The sequence below is a fragment of the Kogia breviceps genome, chromosome 4 (genome assembly GCF_026419965.1).
Source record: "Kogia breviceps isolate mKogBre1 chromosome 4, mKogBre1 haplotype 1, whole genome shotgun sequence".
Classification (NCBI taxonomy): Eukaryota; Metazoa; Chordata; class Mammalia; order Artiodactyla; family Physeteridae; genus Kogia; species Kogia breviceps.
The window spans coordinates 137,676,536-137,698,797 of NC_081313.1; the positions used below are offsets into that span (position 1 = coordinate 137,676,536).

Sequence of the window (22,262 nt, forward strand, 5' to 3'; positions counted from 1 at the left end):
CAAAGATATGAAAAAGTCCAGCCCCCCCACTCTTTATTCACCCATTCATCTAACTCTCTACTATCAGCTACTTGTTGAGAGATTTTAGAACCAAAGTAAATGCACACCTATTTTATTGAGGTCCATCCTAAGAGTTCTAGCCACTCTTCTGCTATTCAAGAAGTAGCCAAGAACCCATTCATTCATCTGTTTCTCCAGCCAGACTCTTGGCCAAGGCCCCTTTAGAAAACACCACTGCTGTCGCTGATGGTTCTGCCAGTAATCACAAAGCTGTAGTGAGATTGAGTCCAGCTCTTTCAGAACTGAACAGTGTTCTTAAGTGCAATTATATTATGCTATGGATTTTCTAAATGTTAAGTATAGAATAAGATATAGCTTTCGGGGGAGGGGTAAAAATCTGTATTGCCTTATAGTTGATATGTATGAAAAATAATTATCCAAAATTTGATTTTTTTAAAAATCACTCTTTTCAGAAGGTGCAAAGTAAAATCAATTGATCAATGAAATAAAATTCACATTATCATATGTCTGTCTTTTAACAATGATTTTGAGTAAATTACTGTTTTCTGTGACTCTTTAGTTGTCTATACTTCATAAAACACAGAAGTATATTTTTTTGAGGGAAGAACTGCCAGTTACTTCTACAATTCAGAAAAAATTGAAAATTATTCTAGAAAGAGAATTACAAATGTTGATCCAGCATATTTCTAGGCAAATATATCACTGAGCTCCTTAATGACAGTCAAAATCCCACATAATAATAAAAGATGCCAGGAACTCATATACACGTATCTGTTCCTACACTCTGAAAGTGTAATCCAAAATAGAAACTTCACAGGCCAATTTCCTCTAAAATGAGAGCCATTTTCTGCTAAAAATGCCCCTCTCCAAATTCTCATGAAGCAAAGAACACAGACAGCTTCCTCTAAAATTATATTTCCTGCCAACGAACTGTCCTTCCCCACAGAAAAGTTACAGACTGTTGGAGCAGGGTGACAATACAAGAGTTCACATACTTTTCTTTTTCACAGCCGTGTTGCCAGCTTAACCCTAACTTTCCAAAGCGCCCTGCCGAAAATCACCTCTTGAAGAGGGCTTAGGGAAGAAAAGATGACAGCCCCACACCGAATGTTGGCGTGATGGAGTTCTAACTTGTTCATACACATACACACAACCTCCCCACGCCCCCCCATACACACACACACATGCACAGAGTACTTGCAAACAAACAGCAGGCTTAGAAAGTGAAGAAAAAGCCTGGAAATGCAAGAACTGAGCAGTTCCCTACCTCTCCTCTGCTTCACAAAGCGGCTGAAGAGAATCCCCTACGATCCAGGCGTGTGTGGAGAGGCTGGAAGGGGGCGGCCGCTCGGCCTGCAGAGGGTGAGCAGGCCCAGCCTGTGTTCAGAAGCTGCCCCAGTCAGATTTTCCAACTGCAGAATTGCAGCCAAGTCCCTGCCCATGCCTGAAGAATTTCCTGAACAGCATTCCCGTGCTTTTTCTGACTGCTTTGAAACCGTACGCTGCCTGTACTTCAATACGCCTTTGTCAGGCCAACTCCCACCTACTGGGCTGGCTTCAGCTCTCAATGGGAAACACGTGTGTCAAGCACAGACTCGCTCCCCTGCCCCAGCACCCATGGGGGCTGCTGGGCTCACACTCACAACCACAAAGGCAACGGCTTCTAGAACTAATGCTGATTTCTCAGGCATTGTCCACGCGGCCTGTGCTCTGTGGTGCTAGATGCTGGCGCTGAGCCTCCTTCCCCTGCTCCACGCCGCCCTCCTCCTCCTCCCTCCCTCCCTCTGTTGACAGACCCCAGCTGACCCCTGTTGGCCCCTCACCCCAACCCAACTCTTGCCAGTCCTGATAACGAGCCTATTACAGCTGAGAGATGGCAATTCTCATTTGATCTTCCTACCTGCCAGTGCCTCTGTCTTTGCTCAAAGGTTCAATTGCTGGAGGGGGAGCAATATTTTTAGCATTTCCAGATTGTTTCAGGACTTCTGAGTTGTCCCCTCAACCTGACATGTGCATCTCTTACTGCTGCCACTCAAAATAATGCAATTATTTTTCAGGCACTTTTGTGGCTCTCTGCTCTCTAAGTGCGCTGGTCCCCACATGTAACATTTTGCAGGCTGTTGCAATGTGTGTTGTGGTTACAGGAAATAGAAAGGAGAAAAGAAGGTAACTTTAACCAGAATGTGTCATAATTCTCTACACCTGTGATGACTTCTGGGTGACTCTCCATTAAGATGTCCCGTGTACATTCTGCTGGATCGTGTAGTCCACCTTTGAGATTTCCTCTTTCCATAAATCATGGAGGAAATTTCTAAAGATACAAAGAGGACACCCCTCTTCTCCTACACTGAAAACCCCCTCTCTAAAGAGCCAAAGCTAAGTTGTCAAGGTAACATTGTAGAAAACGATGATTTAAAGAGAAAGCCTCATTTATTTTGAGTTTTATTCTTTTCTGTTTGGGGGGGGTATTAATATTTTATTTCTGAAATCTTATCCCGCTAGCAACTTAAAGAACTGGCTTGCCAGATTTTAAAAGTACTGTGTGTTCCTGAGAGACTGCTGTAAATAATAGATTTGGTAGGATCTGGAGTTTAGCATCAAACTGCAATGGGTACTTTCAGGAGGATTCAACTTTTGCCTTGGGAAGCAACGTGTCTGTCTGTCTGTGGGGAAGGGAGCATGGGCACTTCTAAGGTCAGGACACAATTATAGAATCAAAGAACTTTAGAGGAGGAGGGAACCCCAGAGACCATCCAATCCAAATTGTTTCAACCCTTCATTTTACACAGGGAAATGGAGGTCCACACAGATGAGATGACTTCTTCAGAGGTGCAAAGACTCTTAATGTTAGAACTGATGCTAGAAAGCAGGATTTGGGTGAATTTTCCATGTGCTTTCTCTTTCCCGGCATCATTTGGGAAAGGCCATATCATCTAACCTTCACAAGAGAAGGCTTATAATCAGATGGCCTAGGTCTAATCTTAGCTCTGTCTCTTACTGTCTGTGAATTCTGATTCGTTCGCTTGACCTCTCTGGACCTCAGTTTCCTCATCTGTAAAATGGGGGTAATAACAGAAACCACCTCACAGAATTTGGTGAGATAATCCATGCAAACTGCTTATTATAGTGCCTTTAAATAAACTTTGGTTTACTTTTCCTTTTATTGAATCCAGCAAAAACCAGACCCTTTCTCTCACCAAAAAGCAAAACTGTACACTCACATCTAATTTGAGTTCCTAGAATCAACTATCTGATTGGTTAATTAAGTTTTCTGCCAAGTTATCTTTACACAGTAGGGGCCTACCCCCTTAAATATAGACAGGTGTCCTAATGTTTTATTGGAACATTAGCCAACCACACAGCTATTTTTCATTTATTCACTACACCTAACACTGAAGTCTTTCCTCAAGGTAAACAGCAAACACCAGCAAGGTAAACAGACCAAATCTGCAGTCAGTTACATGAGGCTGAACAAAGTGCCATTTGCAGAGAACTGGAGCTTCTGCCAAACCTTAAGAGCTCAAGATTACCATTCTAAAAATAGAAGACCATTAACAATTGCAATTCCCATGTTTGGCAACCGCAATGTCCTAAATTAACAGCAACAACCACAAAATAAAAATCCTGTAGGTCAAGGAAGGAGTCTTACTGAGGAAACACTGGCTACAAATTCTAAAGAATCAGATTTCTATCTGGGTTTCCAGAGCCTTCGTTTCAGAGGCAATCATAGCAAGTGGTTAATGAACCACATACTACTTATTAATCATGTTGGGGTGCCCAGCTTCTTTTGGGAAAACAAAGAGGAGGTATAGTTCTTAATTTTAAGTAGTTTATAAATGCTTTGGTAAAAAAAAAAAAAAAAAACCAAACATAAAACAACTGGAAAAACAAGGTCAGATTTTATATAAAGGCAGAAAAATGGTGATGTAATCCAAAGGACGCTGCTTTGATGTCTCTCCAAAAACTAGCTACATGGCTCATTTCAGCGTGGATATTTGAAGAGGGATACCTCCGTATGAGACTCAATTCATTACTACTAGCTGGAAAATCCTAAGAAGTTACTTATGTCTTCTAATGTTAAGAAAAATTATCCATAACTTGAAAATCAGACCAAAAGGTAGTCACATTCTGTCAAAGTCATGTGTGGCAATTGTTTAACATGCCCTCTCAAGAATTATTTAAGGGAAATGTGCTTTGTTTGATTCACTGCTGACAACTGAATAAAGATCCTAAATATAGTAAAGTTACAAGTTACCTTGGAGAGTTTTGCCTGTTAAAGATACACAGTATTTCTCAGGATTGACATATACACACTACTATATTTAAAAGAGATAACCAACAAGGACCTACTGTATAGCACAGGGAACTCTGCTCAATATTCTATAATAACCTAAATGGAAAAAGAATTTGAAAAAGAATACACACACACACACACACACACACACACACACACACACAGGTATAACTGAATCACTTTGCAGTACACCTGAAACTAACACAACACTGTAATCAGCTATACCCCAATATAAAATAAAAATTTTTTAAAAAAAAAGAAAAAATAAATCATTGATAATATGCTGAAAAATAAAATATAATCCCAAATGTTACAGTTTATTGCCCTATAGGACATTCACTGGTTTTTTTATCTAGTCTAGCAACCTTTTGTTAACATTCTTTATTAATGTACCTATGAACAAGGAGCTCCTTAAATGGTCTCAGAATCAGTCTTACCATCATACTGATTGCCTCATAGTTAGAGTCAAATAAAACCTTCAACATACTTTCATTTTATATCGATATTTGTAGGACCCATGTATTTACCTTTAAAAAGTTACAGCTTGACACTGTTTCACTTTCTTCATCTGTATAATGAGATAAGTCTTATCTGAGATAACACATAATAAAACACTCAGCAAAGTGTATGGCAGACTGTAAGTGCTCAGACTATATTGGTACTGCTGTTATTTAATACTATCTATGTGTTTTTCAGTTTTGCAAAGGACTCTAGACTACACTAGATCACTAGACTAGTCTCCTTCCTCCTATACCTTTTAATCCTTACCATTAGATTCTAAATCCTCTCTACAATGGCCACTCTGGCTAGAATTCTTTAAAAGATATTGATCTCTCTGCTTTTCAGAGATTTCTACTTCTAATGTTCTAAAACTAACAACTAAGTATATCTCCCTGTAGCACATTCAGATGCTACAGCTGCTGATCATAAAGGTCAGTTAGGAATTCTGATCATAAGGATTGCATGAAAGAGAAAACTTCATTCTAAAGCAGCATCTAAACTCCACAGAGACATGGGTTTTTGTCTGCATCATCTCCTGCCTTTTTGGCAATATCTAGGATGAGTAAGTACTTGGCCCTCATATTTAAGCTGTGAATAAATAAAACCTTTTGACTTATTTGAAAACAGGGACGCTAAATCATCCTTTTTTAAAGAGTTATTTTGATTACAATTTAAACACATCCATTACTTTAGGAGATGGATCCAAAAAAAATACTGCTGCAACTTATGTCAAAGAGTGTTCTCACTGTGTTTTCCTCTAGGAGTTTTTTTAGTGTCCAGTCTTACATTTAGGTCTTTAATCCATTTTGAGTTTAATTTTGTGTATTGTGTTAGATAATGTTCTAATATCATTCTTTTACATGTAACTGTCCAGTTTTCCCAGTACCACTTATTGAAGAGACTGTCTTTTCTCCACTGTATGTTCTTGCATCCTTTGTCATAGAATAATTGGCCATAAGTGTGTGGGTTTATTTCTGGGCTTTCTATCCTGTTCCATTGATCTATAATGCCTGTTTTTTGTGCCAGTACCATACTGTTTTGATGACTACAGCTTTGTAATATACTCTGAAGTCAGGGAGCCTGATTCCTCCAGATCTGTTCTTCTCTCTCAAGATTGCTTTGGCTATTTGGGGTCTTTTGTGTTTCCATATAACTTTTAAAATTATTTGTTCTAGTTCTATGAAAAGTACCATTGGTATTTTAATAGGGATTGCAATGAATCTGTAGATTGCCTTGGGTAGTATGGTCATTTTAACAATATTGATTCTTCCAATCCAAGGACATGGTATATCTTTCCACCTGTTTATATCATCTTCAATTTCTTTCATTAGTGTCTTACAGTTTTCAGAGTACAGGTCTTTTGCCTCCTTGGGTAGGTTTATTCTTAGGTATTTTATTCTTTTCGATGTGATGGTAAATGCGATTGTTTCCTTAATTTCTAGTTCTTACAGTTCATTGTTAGTGTTTAGAAATGCAACAGATTCCTGTATATTAAATTTGTATCCTGCAACTTATTTGAAAAGTTTTTGCAGAGCAAAGGAAACCATCAACAAAATGAAAAGATAACCTACTGAATGGGAGAAAATATTTGCAAATGATATGACTAATAAGGGATTAATATCCAACATATATGAACAGCTCATACAACTCAATAACAAAAAACCCCAACAATCGAATTTTAAAAAGGGCAGAAGAACTGAATAGACATTTTTCCAAAGAATACATACAGATGGCCAACAGGCATATGAAAGGATTCTCAACATCACTAATTATCAGAGAAATGCAAATCAAAACTACAATGAGATATCACTTCACACCTGTCACAATGGTAATCATCAAAAAAACCCAAAAAGCAAATAACAAATGTTGGCAAGGATGTGGAGAAAAGGGAACCCTTGTACACTGTTGGTGGAAATGCAAACTGGTGTGCCCACTGTGGAAAACAGTATGGAGGTTTCTCAAAAACCTAAAAATAGAACTACCATATGAACCAGCAATTCCACTCCTGGGTATATAAACAAAAAAACCAAAAACACTCATTTGAAAAGATACATGCACTCCAACGTTCACAGCAGTATTATTTAAAATTGCAAAGATATAAATGCAACCTAAACGTCCACCAACAGATGAATGGATGAAGATGATGTGATATATAGATACACACACACAATTGACCACTACTCAACCATAAAAAAGAACAAAATTTTGCCATTTGCAGCAAAGTAGGTGGACTTGGAGGAGGGCATTATGCTTTGTGAAATAAGTCAGACAGAGAAAGACAAATATTGTATGATATAATTTATATGTAGAAGCTAAAAAATACAACAAACTAGTGAATATAACAAAAAAGAAACCGACTCACAGATACAGAGAACTAATGGTTACTAGTTGCAGGGAGGAGCAATATAGGGGTGGGGGAATCGGGAGGCACAAAATATTGGGTGTACAATAGGCTGAAGGATGTATTGTACAACATAGGGAACACAGACAATATTTTGTAATAACTGTAAATGGATAGTGACCTTGAAAAATTGTACAAAAATTTTAAAAATTAATATTTTTCCAAAAAAAATTTTTAAAAAGAAAAAACCCCACATCTGGTACCAGTGGATCATTTATCATCATTATGGCTTAGATTCCTTGTAACATCTGGTTTGGTTTCTTCTAGGAATGGTTCAGTTTGGCTAATTTCTTCTTAAAATTTGGTGCTGAGAGGTGAACAAACTTTGCAGGTGTGCTAATTTGGGCACAGAGGAACAACTCCCTCTCACATTTAGGAAGAACACTTCTATTAATGCGATTCATGATAATATTAGGTTTGGCCACAGTCACTCTCACACTGAGAAGCCAGTTTCAAATGCCTCTCTAGCATAGGTACTCTTATTAAGCTACATCTCCTATATGGTTTATTTACATATGTAATTTTCCAGTCTAGATTTATGTAAGCATCATCTGAAGGAAGCTTTTAAAATAACCAGAGCCAGGAGCCGACCCTCGAGATTTTGATTCTATTGGAATGGGATAGGAGTGATGGTAATTTTGTTTTCAGCTCCACCCACCCCCAACCAAAATGATTCTAACATGAGCCAGACTTAAGAATCACTAAGTTACAGTGATAGCTTAACTTTTTAAATATAAATCTAATTGTGTCACTCTGGGTGCTCAAATCCTGAGATGGCTTACCATTGCTTGAAAGGGAAAGACGGCCACCATCACTAAGACTTGAAAGGCCTGGCTTGATCTGGTCCCTCGTCTACCTCTTCAGTCTCATCTGCTGCCAGTCTCCCTTCTTCCAGCGCTTCAAAGAAGTCATGTATCTTTTCACTTGAGAATCTACAAAAAAGCTACTCTCTCCTGAAAATACATTGCTTTTTACTGGATGCTACCTCCACTCTTATGTTTTCTTCTACTTAACTCCTATTCAAATTCATACTTTTTCTAGGATTCAGGTATCTGAACCCCAGAACCAACAATTCCGTTATATATAACCCCAAACTAGCACTCATGATAGATCTGATTATATATCTATTTGTATTTTTATTTGATTGATGTTAATCTTTCCTGATAGAAAATGAATATTCTCCATGAGGCCTGAAACTAGGTTTGCTTGCTCACTACTGTATCCTAGTTCCTTGCACCATGCCTAGCTTGTAGGAAGTGTACAAAAGATATTTTAAAGTAAGTGAATGCAGTTTTTCTTTTTTTAATTCAAGTGCAGGAACATGCATGTAACACCATTTTTTTTAAAAACAATCTTGAGTTTTCAAACTTAATCCTTCTGACATGTTAAAATAATGTATTGTACTCCAAATACTGAGTTCTCCTATAAGATGTTAATATTTTCAGAAACTAATAAGCCATTCACATGTTTATCTAAAAGACTACGAGAAATTACCAAGTCAGGTGCCTGGCAAAGCCTATAAGGCCTGAGGTACAAGGTAGTGTTACCAAGTCCCAGCTCGTACTGCCAACCTCATGATGGGCCAAAAAATTGAGAGATGGGGTGTTGGGGCAAGGAACACTGACTTTATTCAGAAAACCAGCAGACCAAGAAGATGGTGGACTAGTGTCCCAAAGAACCATCTTACCCAAAGTAGAGTCCAAACTTGTTTTGTACTAAAAGAGAATGGGGTGTGGCAGGTTGTTACTAACTTCTGGTGCCAGAATCCTTTGTTCTTGCTGCTGTTCTCTCAGGTCTGGTCAAAATATTCCTCTAAACCTCCAACAAGACAAAGGTTGTTCTCTGTTCTGAAATCTTCTGACTCTACAGTAATGGAAAAATGTTATACCTTTAAAGGGCAGAGCCTTGAGAATGGGCTACCATGTATGTTCTAGGTTGTAGGCAACATTCTTCTACAAAGGGGCAGGGCCAGCATGACTAAGCACAGGTGACAGAGCACAAGAGTTAGAGCTAAATAAATAGATCCAATATGGAGTCAGGTTTGTTTTTCTCTGTTACAGTAGGATGCTTATGATTATTGAGTACAGGATTTGCTGTGCTGGTCACTTGAGAGGGCAGGCTGAGTGGAGATGTAGTTATATATACAGAGGCACAAAGTAGTTATGGCACAAGCCTAAAGAGACGCATTTGTCAGGACCCCTTTGGTTACAGCAGTCAGAACTCATTCAAATCAGCCTAAAGAAAAAAAAGTGAAGGTTCCTAAATCATATTACTCTAACCCCAAGTGGATCTTATGGTGGGATGGAATGTAGCAGTTAAAATATAATCAAGGCTCTATCTCCTTCTTGTCCAGGCTTCATTCTCATTTTTTCTCTCTCCATTGGATAGTAAGCTGTCCACAGGTAGTCCCAAGCTCACTTTCACAGGGAAAATAAAAGATCTTTTCCAGAAACGATGGTAGGTATTCCAGCTTGAGCCACATGTTTATCCCTGAACAAATTCCTATGACCAGGGGTATGAGACCCTCCTGTGGGCTGTATCTGGCTCATAGGACAACACTGGCAACTAAAGAGAAGGAATCAACTCCATCTCCACCACATGAACTGAGTAGGCTAGTTAAGGAATTGAGAAAAAGTAGTAGGCAAACAAAGGTCAGTGTAAACTATGGGTGATAGGGCACTCAAGATATATTCATAATCTTGCCAAAAGAATATTCTTTAAGAAATATTAAGAGGCAATATTTAACCAAAGGATAGAAGAAGTATTTGCTATATACAAGCCCAAACCAGCTGAATTAAACTAATGGCAGACAATTAGAACAGTAACATTATGCCAACCTTTCATTTAAGGGTTCATTTCACAAATCATACCTGATGGGAAATGACACTCACCCTGCTTTGGCTCTTCAAAACAGAGACAGCAAATGAAATCCTGCTTTTCAATGGCCAAGGGCAAAATTATCTGGTTGACTTTGAAGAGATTTTTTTTTTTTTTGGAGGGAATCTGGACCAGGAAGTTTGGCTCAGGGACAAATCAATGACCCACAGTTTTCAGAAATCTCCATTAGCCAGACACAATGTCTAAGCTGAAGTCATTTTCTGTTTCGAAATTCAAATATATGCATAGTACACAGTGAAGGATTCTCAGGCTAAGTCATTACTTTGAGGAAGAACTGACACATTTGATAATTTAATGTGACTAGTAATGAAACACAATGCAAATATATCTTTTCTAAAGAAATTAAGTGAACAGTGCAAATTGCGCAAATACTGGTATAGATGGTTCCAGGCATTCTTTGCTTTAAGCACAAAACATTGATCAAGTCTTCCAAAATTTCATTCTGGTTCACAATTTCTCATTGTATTACAGCTTGCTGAAAGTAAAACTCTTGAAATACTACATGTTTATTGGGAAATAAAATTTATTGATCAATAAAAAGGGGCCAGATTCCATGATAGGCAAAAATAAATAAAACCTGTACTTGAAAAAATGATAGCATCACTCATCTTTATTTTTACAATCACATCAGTGCTCAATGATACAAAATACAAGAGTTGGATTCAGGAATCCCAAGCTAATTATAAGCCCTCTGAACAAGTAGTGTTGCTTCAAATGAAAGGGCAAGTCTCAAAATTCAACACCAAAACCTGACAAATGTACACCAAAAAAATTAAAAGCTGCCAAGGAAAGAAAATATATTTCAAATCATTTATTCTTTAAAAGGAGTTCATTTATACATGTGACAGAGACATAATTGAGCAAATCCACAACTACCATGGTGTATGGAATATAATAGATACTTAATAAATGTTTAACATAATGAACATTGCTAGTTATAAGAAATATTCCATCATTGCCAGACAAACAGAAGCTGAGGAAGTTTATCACCACTAGGCCTGCCTTATAAGAAATAATAAATGGAGTTTTTCAAGTTGAAATGACAGGATGCTAAGTAACAACATGAAAAATAAAAGTATAAAAATCACTGGTAAAGATAAACATATGGTCAAATTCAGAATACTCTAACACTGTAATGGTAGTACATAAATCCCTTTTAACTCCAGTTTCAAAGTTAAAAGACAAACGTATTACAAATAACTACAACTACTATAATTTGTTAATGGATAAACAATATTGAAAAATGTAAAGTGTGATATCAAAAGAATGAAATGGGGGAAGGAGAAGTAGAGTGTAGAGTGATTTTGTATGCAATTAAAGTTAAGTAGTTATCAGCTTAAAATAGACCGTTATAACTGTAAGATGTTTTATGTAAGTTTCATGGTAACCACAAAATGAAAAACCCTAAAGACACATAGGCTGAAAGTGAAGGGATGGTAAAAGATAGTCCATGCAAATGGTAACCAAAAGACAGCTGAAGCAACTATACTCATAACAGACAAAATGGACTTTCAGTCACAATCCATCACGGGAGACAAAAAGGTCACTGTAAATGATAAAGAGGTCTATTTATCAACAGGATATAACAATTGTAAATATACATGCACTCAACATTGAAGCACCTAAATACATAAAGCTAGTATTAACAGAACTAAAGGAAGAAATAGGCAGCAATACAGTAATAGTAGGGAGCTTCAATACCTAACTTTCAACAATGGATATAACATCCAGACAAAAAGATTAATAAGGAAACAGCAGTTTTGATAAACATTGTAGACCAAATGGCCCTAACACACATACACAGAACATTCCATATAACAGCAGCAGAATACACATTCTTCTCAGGTGTACACAGAACAATCCCCAGGCTAGGTCATATGTTGGGCGACAAAACACGTTTTAGCAAATTTAAGAATACTGAAATCATATCAAGTATCTTTTTTGAGCACAATGTTATGAAACCAAAAGTCAATGATATGAGAAAAGCTGAAAAATTTACAAATATGTGGAAACTAAACGACACACTCTTGAACAACAAATGGGTCAAGAAAGGAAACAAAAGGGGAACCAAAAAGCATCTTGAGACAAACAACAATGAAACACAACACACTAAAACTTATGGAAGGCAGCAAAGCAGTTCTAAGAGGAAACTTTACAGTGATAAATGTCTACATCAGGGGAAAAAAATCACAAGTAAACAACCTAACTTTATACTCGAGTTATTAGAAAAAGAAGAACAAACTAAGCCAAAAGCAGAAGAAGGGAAATAATGAAGATTAGAAAAGAAATAAATAAGAGAGCAGAAAAACAATAGAAAAGAAAAAACTGAGAGTTGTTTTTTCTTGAAAAGATAAAGAAAACTGACAAACCTTTTGCTAGACTAACAAAGAAAAAAATAGAGGGGACACAAATAAATAAAATTATAAATCAAAGAGGAGACATTACAACTGATACCACAGATATACAAAGGATCATAAGAGACTACTATGAATAATTATATGCCAACAAATTGGACAACCTAGAAGAGAGAAATAATTCCTAGAAACATAAAATCTACTAAGAGTGAATCACAAAGAAAGAGAAAATCTGAACAAAGTAATTACTAGTAAGGAGATTGAAGCAGTAATCAAAAACCTTGAACAAAGAAAATTTCAGGACCAGATGGTTTAGGAGTCAATTCTACCAAACAATCAGAGAAGAATAAATGCCAATCCTTTTCAAACTCTTCCATACAATTGAAGAAGAGGAAACAATTCCAAACACATTTTACAAGGCTAGCATTACCCTCATACCAAAGGCAAATAAGGACACTACAAGAAAAGAAAAAATTACAGCCCAGCATCCCTGATGAAGACAGATGCAAAAATCCCAACAAACTACTGGCAAACTGAATTTAAGAGCACATTAAAAGGATCATACACCAGGATCAAGTAGGATTCAATGCTGAGACGCAAGAATAGTTTGACATATGCAAATAAATGAAACTTAGGCACCACATTAACAGAAAGATGGGCAAAAAACATATAATCATCTCAATTGATAAAAGGAAAAGTATCTGATGAAAATTCAGCATGCTTTCATGATCAAAATGCTCAATAAACTAAGTATAGAAGCAATGTGAGGAATGCACCTCCACATAATAAAGACCATATATGTCAAATCCACACCTAACATCACACTAAATAGTGAAAAGCTGAAAGATCAGGTACAAGTCAAGGATGCCCACTCCAATTCAATATATCACTGAGAGTACTAGCCAGAGCAATCAGGCAAGAAAAATAAATAAAAGGCATCCAAATTGGAAAGGAAAAAGTTAAACAGACTTTTATTTTAAAATAAAAGTCTCTGTATGCAGGTAATGTGATTTTATATACAGAAAACCCTAAAGATTTCACCAAAACATTCAGTTAAATTGCAGTATACAAATATCAATATACAAACATCAACTGCATTTATATACACTAACAAACTATCAGAAAAGCAATTTAAAAAACTACTTAGAAATAAATTTTACCAAGGAGGAATAAAAGATCTGTGCACTGAAAAATATAAACATTGATGAAAGAAACTGAATAAGACACAACTAAATGGAAAAATCCCAATCCCATGTTCACAGATATGAAGAATAATGTTAAAATGTCCATCCTAACCAAAGCAATCTACAGATTCAATGCAGGCCATATCAAAATTCTAAAGCCATTTTCCCAGAAATTGAAAAAATAATCCTAATATTTACAGGGAACCACAAAAGGCCCAAATGACCACAGCAATCCTGAGAAAGAAGAGCAGAGCTGAAGGTGTCACACCTCTGGATTTCAAACTAACTACAGAACTACAGTAATCAAAACAGTGTAGTGCTAGGATAAAAATAGATATATAGAAAAATGAAAGAGAATAGAGAGCCTAGAAATAAGTCCACACGTATATAGTCAATTAATCCTTGACAAGAGTGCCAAGAATACACCATGGGGAAAGTATAGTCTCTTTAATAAATGGTGTTGCGAAAATTCAATATCCACACGCAGAAAAATGAAATTGGAGCCTTCTCTTTGACTATACACAAAAAATTAACTCAAAATGGATTAAAGACAAATTTAAGACCTGAGACTGTAAAATTCCCAGAAGAAAACATAGGGAAAAATCCTCCTTGACAATGGTCTTTGATTTCACATATCTGACACGAAAAGCCCAGGTAACAAAAGCAAAAACAAACAAGTAGGACTACATCAAACTAAACAGCTTCTGCACAACAAAAGAAACCATAAATAAAATGAAAAGGCAAGCTATGGAATGGGAGAAAATATTTACAAGCCATGTATCTAATAGAGTTACTATATAAAATATATAAGGAACTCATACAACTTAATACCAAAACAAAAACAAAAACAAAATAACCCAAATAACACTATTAAAAATGTGCAAAGGACCTGAATAGATATTTTTCCGAAGAATACATACAAATGGCCAGCAAGTATATGAAAGATGTTCAACATCACTAATCATCAGGGAAATGCAAGTCAAAACCACAATGAGTTATCACCTCACACCCATCAGGATGGCTATTATGAAAAAAGAAAAGGGACAACAAGCATTTGGAAGGGTGTGGAGAAAAGGGTGCCCTTGTACATCGTTAGTGGGGACATAAAATAGTACAGCTATTAGAGAAATAAGTATGGAGCTTCAATAAAAGTTTAGAAATAGAGCTACCACGTGATCCAACTATCCCACCGCTGAGTATATATGTCCAAAGGAAATTAAATCAGAATCTCAAAGAGATATCTACACTCCTGTATTCATTGTAGGGTTATTCACGATAGCTAAGTATGGAAATTACCTAAGTGCTCAGAGATGGATAAATGGACAAAGGAAACGTGATATGAGTGTGTGTAAATACATACATATGGAATATTATTCAGCCATAAAAAAGAACATCCTGGGCTTCCCTGGTGGCGCAGCGGTTGAGAATCCGCCTGCCGATGCAGGAGACACGGGTTCGTGCCCTGGTCCGGGAAGATCCCACATGCCGCGGAGCGACTGAGCCCGTGAGCCATGGCCGCTGGGCCTGCGCGTCCGGAGCCTGTGCTCCGCAATGGAAGAGGCCACAACAGTGAGAGGCCCGCATACGGCAAAAAATAAAATAAAAAATAAAAAATAAATAAATAAAATAAAAAGAACATCCTGCCATTTATGCTAATATGGATGAACCTGAAGGACATTATGCTAAGAGAAATAAACCAGACACAGAAAGACAAATATTATGTGATCTCTCCTTTGTGTGCAATCTACAAAAGTCAAACTCTCAGAAACAGAGAGTGGAATGGTAGTTGCTAGGGCTTGGGGATGGGGAAAAATGGGGAGATAATAGTCAAAGTACACAAACTTTCAGTCATAAGGTGAATAAGTCCTGAGGATCTGACAGACATCATGGTGCCTACAGTTAACAATATTGTATTGTATACTTGAAATTTGCTAAGAGAATAGATATTAACTGTTCTCTCTCTCTCTACACACACACATACACACACACACACATTGTGAAATGATAACATATATTATCATGTTGTATACCTTGAATATATACAATTGTTTTTTTGGCTGCACCACGCAGCATGTGAGATCTTAGTTCCCTGACCAGAGACTGTACCCGCACCCCCTGCAGTAGAAGTGCAGTCTTAACCATTGGACCACCAGGGAAGTCCCAAATATATACTATTGTTATTGTCAATTATACTTCAATAAATCTGGAAAAATAAATAAATCTGGAAAAAATAAAGCACAAACCACAACAGGCTAAAAAAAATTCATTTTTGAATATAAATATAAAATATTCATTTTTGAATATAAATATTTTTGAATAAAAAATATATCATTTTTGCAGTAGATTGCAGATGAGAGAATTTTACATAATTATTAAAATTCACAAATGGTGTGCTATTCTAATCTAGAATGAGACAGCAGGTCATCAAGGTAATCTTTTCATTATTTCCATGGAAAAGTGAGACCTGAAGTGACATGGCCAGAGTCCCATAGAGAAGTAGTATAGGAGCTGGACAACAGATTCATATTTTCTGATATCTATGTTGCCTCCTGGGGCCAGTAACTGTGATTGCAGGATATGACTCATTGTATCACTTCTTCACTCACTTGGGTGTTTTCTGCTGGGAATCACTTCCTGAAATACGATTATTGTTCTAAGATGCATTGTCTGGTTATCCACTTTTCTCCTTACCTTCTCTTAAGCAATCAGGAATTTCTTTTTTAGTATTTCTGTGTATATGTTAGTAAAAACTAAATAGAGATAGATAAGACTAATTAAAAAGATTAAAGCACAGGTCCAAAGAAAAATGTTACCATTTAAGTTAAATACAGGAAAAATTGTCATATATATGTTTAATCCTGCCCTTAACAAAGCAAGTACTCATTAAGTATCTGCTGAAATGTATGGAAGTCAAACATTTCAGTGGATCACATCACAGGGTTCAATGGCAAGGCGACTTCTCCCAATGCTTCCATCTTGATCAACTTCAACAGTCTTTTAATATCTTGAGCCTCATCTTTTGTAATTAGCAGAAACTGTTAAAAACAACATACTGGGGCCAATCTGGCTGAACGGCATTACTATCCTATCTTAGAGCATAGCATGTAGTGACATACTTTGCGGCTCACTCCCAAAATCAGGAAGCAAAAGGAAGCATAAACACTAAATGGATGAGAAGAGAAATGCAAAAATCAGCATAAAAAGACAGATTGGTTACCTGACCAGCATATTCAACTCTAACTATACTATGCTGGCACATCTAATGGAAAGAATGTAGCATCCAAAAGCTCATCCACGGATGCAAAGAAAGGAGAGTCACAATAGGGAAGAAGTAGGCAGAGTTCACTGAAGCACTGAAAGAATTCTTAGCCTTGGACTCCACTCTTGGCTGTTCCATGCAAGGCATTAGAGAAACAGTAGATGTAACAGATGGGGTTCATTACTCTCAAGGCATTTATGGTCTTCGTTGGGAAGACTTTGAGTACCTCTGGTACCACTGACAAGACTGTCTCTGTTGGGATGACTTAGCCTGATGCTGTTAAGAGATTCTTTTAATCAAACTCTTTTTGTTTTGATTTCAGGTACATTAATTATCTTTCTCATTAAGTTCCCTCTTCATATATAGATCATCCTAAAGGGAGAGTAGATGTAGCCACCTCTATCCACGCAACATTTATTTATCACTGTAAATTTAAAAACTGGTGTTTCTAATGTAGACAACAATCTCATGAGGTTAGTTAGTGTGAGTCTGCTATTGAGAAATAAAACCTCTCTTGCTGAGCTGATAGAATCACTTTCTCAGACCAACGTTAAGAAAGACTCTATGGAAAGAGACTTGGCCATGAATAATCACTATACCAATGATAAATTTCCAGACCTAGGGCGTAGAATAATAAATTGGCAAGGGTTTATAGCTAGAGAAATGGGTCAATCCTTTAACCACTCCATTTAACATATTTATAAGAGATCATGTAAGCTAAGCCACTTCATTTAATCCTCTCTCACTAAGATATTATTTCACATCAATATTTTATTTTAAAGAAACACTTAAAGATTCTATTATTAGATGAGCTAAAGCAGCACTGAAGCTCAGTGTAAAGGGTGAAGTCAAACTAGAGTTTGTAGTAACATAATTAGTAACAATAAAATCTCCACTTTTAAGCAGGCTAAGTCAAAATATAAAACATTTCCACACTGAATAAATATATTGGGGGTCTGAAGATATGTTTGGAGTTCATTGCATTCCAAGACTTCTCATGAGTACTTTAGTTGATTTTGAAACTCTAGCCTTTTAGTTTTAATGCATGAACTTGAAGGTATTCTTTATATCCAAGTATGGAAAATTGAATGAGGGGAAAATTTTGTAAATACTTGCCATCATGTTTGTGATTTGCAGGGGTTAGAATCTCTTTGCTCTGTGATGGAACTTGACAGATCTGGATTATTATCCTGGCACTGTTAACTCTTAGCCAGGAAAACATACTTAAACCCTCTTATCCTTGAGTCCTCATATGTAAAGTGGGAGAAACAGCAGCCATCTCATGAGACTGTACAAGGGTTTAACAAAATAATCTGAGTAAAAGTAGTTTTAACATACACAGCAATAGCTAACAGTCACTGAGTACTTACTGAGCTCTTACATAGTGAGTGCTCAGATATTACCAAGTACTGATAAATTATGTACCAGGATTATTATTTTTTTGAGTCATTCATTAAGTTTATATTTAAATACATTTAGAACATCGGTATTCTTTGGTAGCAAGAGTCTACTTTCAAAGTGAACCAGTCTACCGTTATTTTTGACAGAAACTTTAAAACTGCTATGTTGATACCTTGAATGCCACATCCTAGAAGTTCAGTTGAAATAAACTCACCAATAAGCGACCTACCTCTAGACTTAGTCTTTTGTTTATGTTTAATTTATATTTTTGACTAAACTGGCTTTTTCTCTAAAAACTCTTTGTTGTCCCTAATTATGGGAAACTTGAGACATCTCACCTCACTAACTCAATGATTACTGAACTTCAATTTCTGGAGAGTTTCAGAAACTGTTAACTAAGATTTCCAGGATGCACGAAAAAATGTTAGACTAGATACCTAAATATTTACAAGAAAAAAAATCAGGATGCCATGGCCTGTGCTGGATTTCTTGGGCATATTTTCACAGAAGCCAAATTGAACAGCATTTACAAATTCAAGAAAGGGCTGCATTAGCAGAGAAAACATACATTTGAATGCGGAGTCTACATTTAGGAATGGAAAAACTATTCTTAGACTTATTAAATGGAGATAGCTACTATCCTAACAGCCTATGTTCCCAGTACCCTGAAATGTTATTAACCAACTGTAAACGTCATTTATTTATTTTTTAAAATTAATTAATTTATTTATTTTTGGCTGCATTGGGTCTTCGTTGCAGTGCGCAGGCTTATTGAGATGGCTTCTCTTCGTTGCAGAGCATGGCATCTAGGCACACAGGCTTCAGTAGTTGTTGCTCATGGGCTCTAAAGCACAGGCTCAGTAGTTGTGACGCACAGGCTTCGTTGCTCCATGGCATGTGGGATCTTCCCGGACCAGGGCTTGATCCCGTGTCCCCTGCATTGGCAGGTGGATTCTTAACCACTGCGGTACCAGTGAAGCCCTGTAAACATCATTTAAATAACAACATCCTGCAGCTCTTAAGACTCAGGTAGCTTCACTACCTCAAAACTGATTGCTCACAGTCATCCGGAAGTACTCTGGACTCCAGGAAACTTGAATACTATTTTTCCTTTGTTTCACTTTTTTATTTGTTTTCAAATATTTAAAAACATAAAAACCATTCTTAGCTCATGAGTCTTATAAAAGTAGGTGGCAGGCCAGATATGGCCCAGGGGGCCACAGTCTGCCAACCTCTACACTATCTAAATATTTCAGGGCAGGGGAGTGAAGCTCAGGGAGACACAGCTCCTAGAAAGTAGAGCCAATTCTGACTCTCAGGCCCTTTCTCCTTTTGATTCCTGTGTTTCTGTGTCATGGTTTATACTCAGTGCAAAAGTTAAATTCTTCCTGTAGCCAAGAACTGAAAATGACTGACAAATAAGTGGATTTTGCCTGAGTTGATAGGTTTCCTCTTTTTTTGTTGTTTTTTATTATTTATTTATTAACATTTCTATTGGACTATAATTGCTTTACAATGGTGTGTTAGTTTCTGCTGTATAACAAAGTGAATGAGCTATACATATACATAAATCCCTGTAACTCTTCACTTTTGCATCTCCCTCCCTCCCTCCCTATCCCACCCCTCTAGGTGGACACAAAGCACAGAGCTTATCTCCCTCTGCTATGCGGCTGCTTCCCACTAGCTATCTATTTTACATTTCGTAGTGTATACCTGTCCATGCCACTCTCTCACTTCATCCCAGCTTACCCTTTGCCCTACTCGTAACCTCAAGTCCATTCTCTTTGCCTGCGTCTTTATTCCTGTCCTGCCGCTAGATTCTTCAGAACCATTTTTTTTTTTTTTAGATTCCATATATATATGTGTTAGCACACAGTATTTGTTTTTCTCTTTCTGACTTACTTCACTCTGTATGACAGTCTCTAGGTCCATCCACCTCACTACAAATAACTCAGTTTCATTTCTTTTAATGGCTGAGTAATATTCCATTGTATATATGTGCCACATCTTCTTTATCCATTCATCTGTCAATGGATACTTAGGTTGCTTCCATGTCCTGTCTATTGTAAATAGAGCTGCAATGAACATTGTGGTACATGACGATTTTTGAATTATGGTTTTCTCAGGGTATATGCTCAGTAGTGGGATTGCTGGGTTGTATGGTAGTTTTATTTTCAGTTTTTTGAGCAACCTCCATACTGTTCTCCATAGTGGCTGTATCAATTTACATTACCACCAACAGCGCAAGACGGATCTGTTTTCAGCACACTCCTTCAGGCCTTTATTGTTTGTAGAATTTTGATTACAACCATTATGACTAGTGTGAGGTGATACCTCACTGTAGTTTTGATTTGCATTTCTCTAATGTTTAGTGATGTTGAACATCCTTTCATGTGTTTCTTAGCAATCTGTATATCTTCTTTGCAGAAATGTCTATTTAGGTCTTCTGCCCATTTTTGGATTGGGTTGTTTGTTTTTTTTTGATATTGACCTGCATGAGCTGCTTGTATATTTTGGAGATTAATCCACTGCCAGTTGCTTCACTTGCAAATATTTTCTCCCATTCTGAGGGTTGCTTTTTCATCTTGTTTATGTTTTACTTTGCTGTGCAAAAGCTTTGAAGTTTCATTAGGTCCTATTTGTTTATTTTTATTTCCATTTCTCTATGAAGTAGGTCAAAAAGGATCTTGCTGTGATTTATGTCATGGAGTGTTCTGCCTATGTTTTCCTATAAGAATTTTATAGTGATTGGCCTTACATTTAGGTCTTTAATCCACTCTGAGTTTATTTTTGTGTATGGTGTTAGGGATTGTTCTAATTTCACTCTTTTACATGTAGCTGTCCAGTTTTCTCAGCACCACTTACTGAAGATGCTTTCATTTCTCCATTGTATATTCTTGCCTCCTTTATCAAAGATAAGGTAACCATAGGTGCGTGGGTTTATCTCTGGGCTTTCTATCCTGTTCCATTGATCTATATTTCTGTTTTTGTGCCAGTATTGTACTGTGTTGATTACTGTAGCTTTGTAGTATAGTCTGAAATCAGGGAGCTGATTCCTCCAGCTCCATTTATCTTTCTCAAGATTGCTTTCGCTATTCAGTGTCTTTTGTGTTTCCATTCAAATTGTGAAATTTTTTGTTCTAGTTCTCTGAAAAATGCCATTGGTAGTTTGACAGGGATTGCAAAGAATCTATAGATTGCTTTGGGTAGTATAGTCACAATCACAATGTTGATTCTTCCAATCCAAGAATATGGTATATCTCTTCATCTGTTTGTATCATCTTTAATTTCTTTCATCATTGTCTTATAGTTTTCTGTATACAGGTCTTTTGTCTCCCTACGTAGGTTTGTTCCTAGGTATTTTATTTTTTTTATTACATTGGTAAATGGGAGTGTTTCCTTAATTTCTCTATCAGAATTTTCATCATTACTGTATAGAAATGCAAGAGATTACTGTGCATTAATTTTGTATCCTGCTACTTTACCAGATTCATTGATTAGCTCTAGTAGTTTTCTGGTAGCATCATTAGAATTCTCTATGTAGAGCATCATGTCATCTGCTAACAGTGACAGTTTTACTTCATCTTTTCCAATTTGGATTTCTTTTATTTCTTTTTCTTCTCTGACTGCTGTGGCTAAAACTTCCAAAAGTATGTTGAATAACAGTGCTGAGAGTGGGCAACCTTGTTCCTGATCTTACAAGAAATGGTTTCATTTTTTCACCATTGAGAATGATGTTGGCTCTGGTTTGTCATATATGGCCTTTATTATGTTGAGGTAAGTTCCCTCTATGCCTACTTTCCGGAGGGTTTTATCATAAATGGGTGTTGAATTTTGTCAAAAGCTTTCTCTGCATCTATTGAGATGATCATATGGTTTTTCTCCTTCAATTTGTTAATATAGTTTATCACACTGATTGATTTGCATATATTGAAGAATCCTTGCATTC

At 36.7% G+C, this 22,262-nt stretch overlaps 1 protein-coding gene across 2 annotated transcripts in view; it reads right to left on the reverse strand.

Annotated features, from left to right (window-relative positions):
- The window catches only part of SGCD (sarcoglycan delta), a 1,028,538-nt gene that overhangs the window by 425,975 nt on the left and 580,301 nt on the right, over positions 1 to 22,262 (reverse strand). Inside the window, exon 1 of one of the 2 annotated variants that reach the window (XM_059062959.2) lies at positions 1,289 to 1,497. The exons of the other annotated variant lie outside the window; for it this stretch is intronic. The gene's annotated coding sequence lies outside the window, so the exon portion shown is untranslated. Of the gene's footprint in view, positions 1 to 1,288; positions 1,498 to 22,262 lie in introns of those variants that run through there. 2 annotated transcript variants of the gene reach the window in all.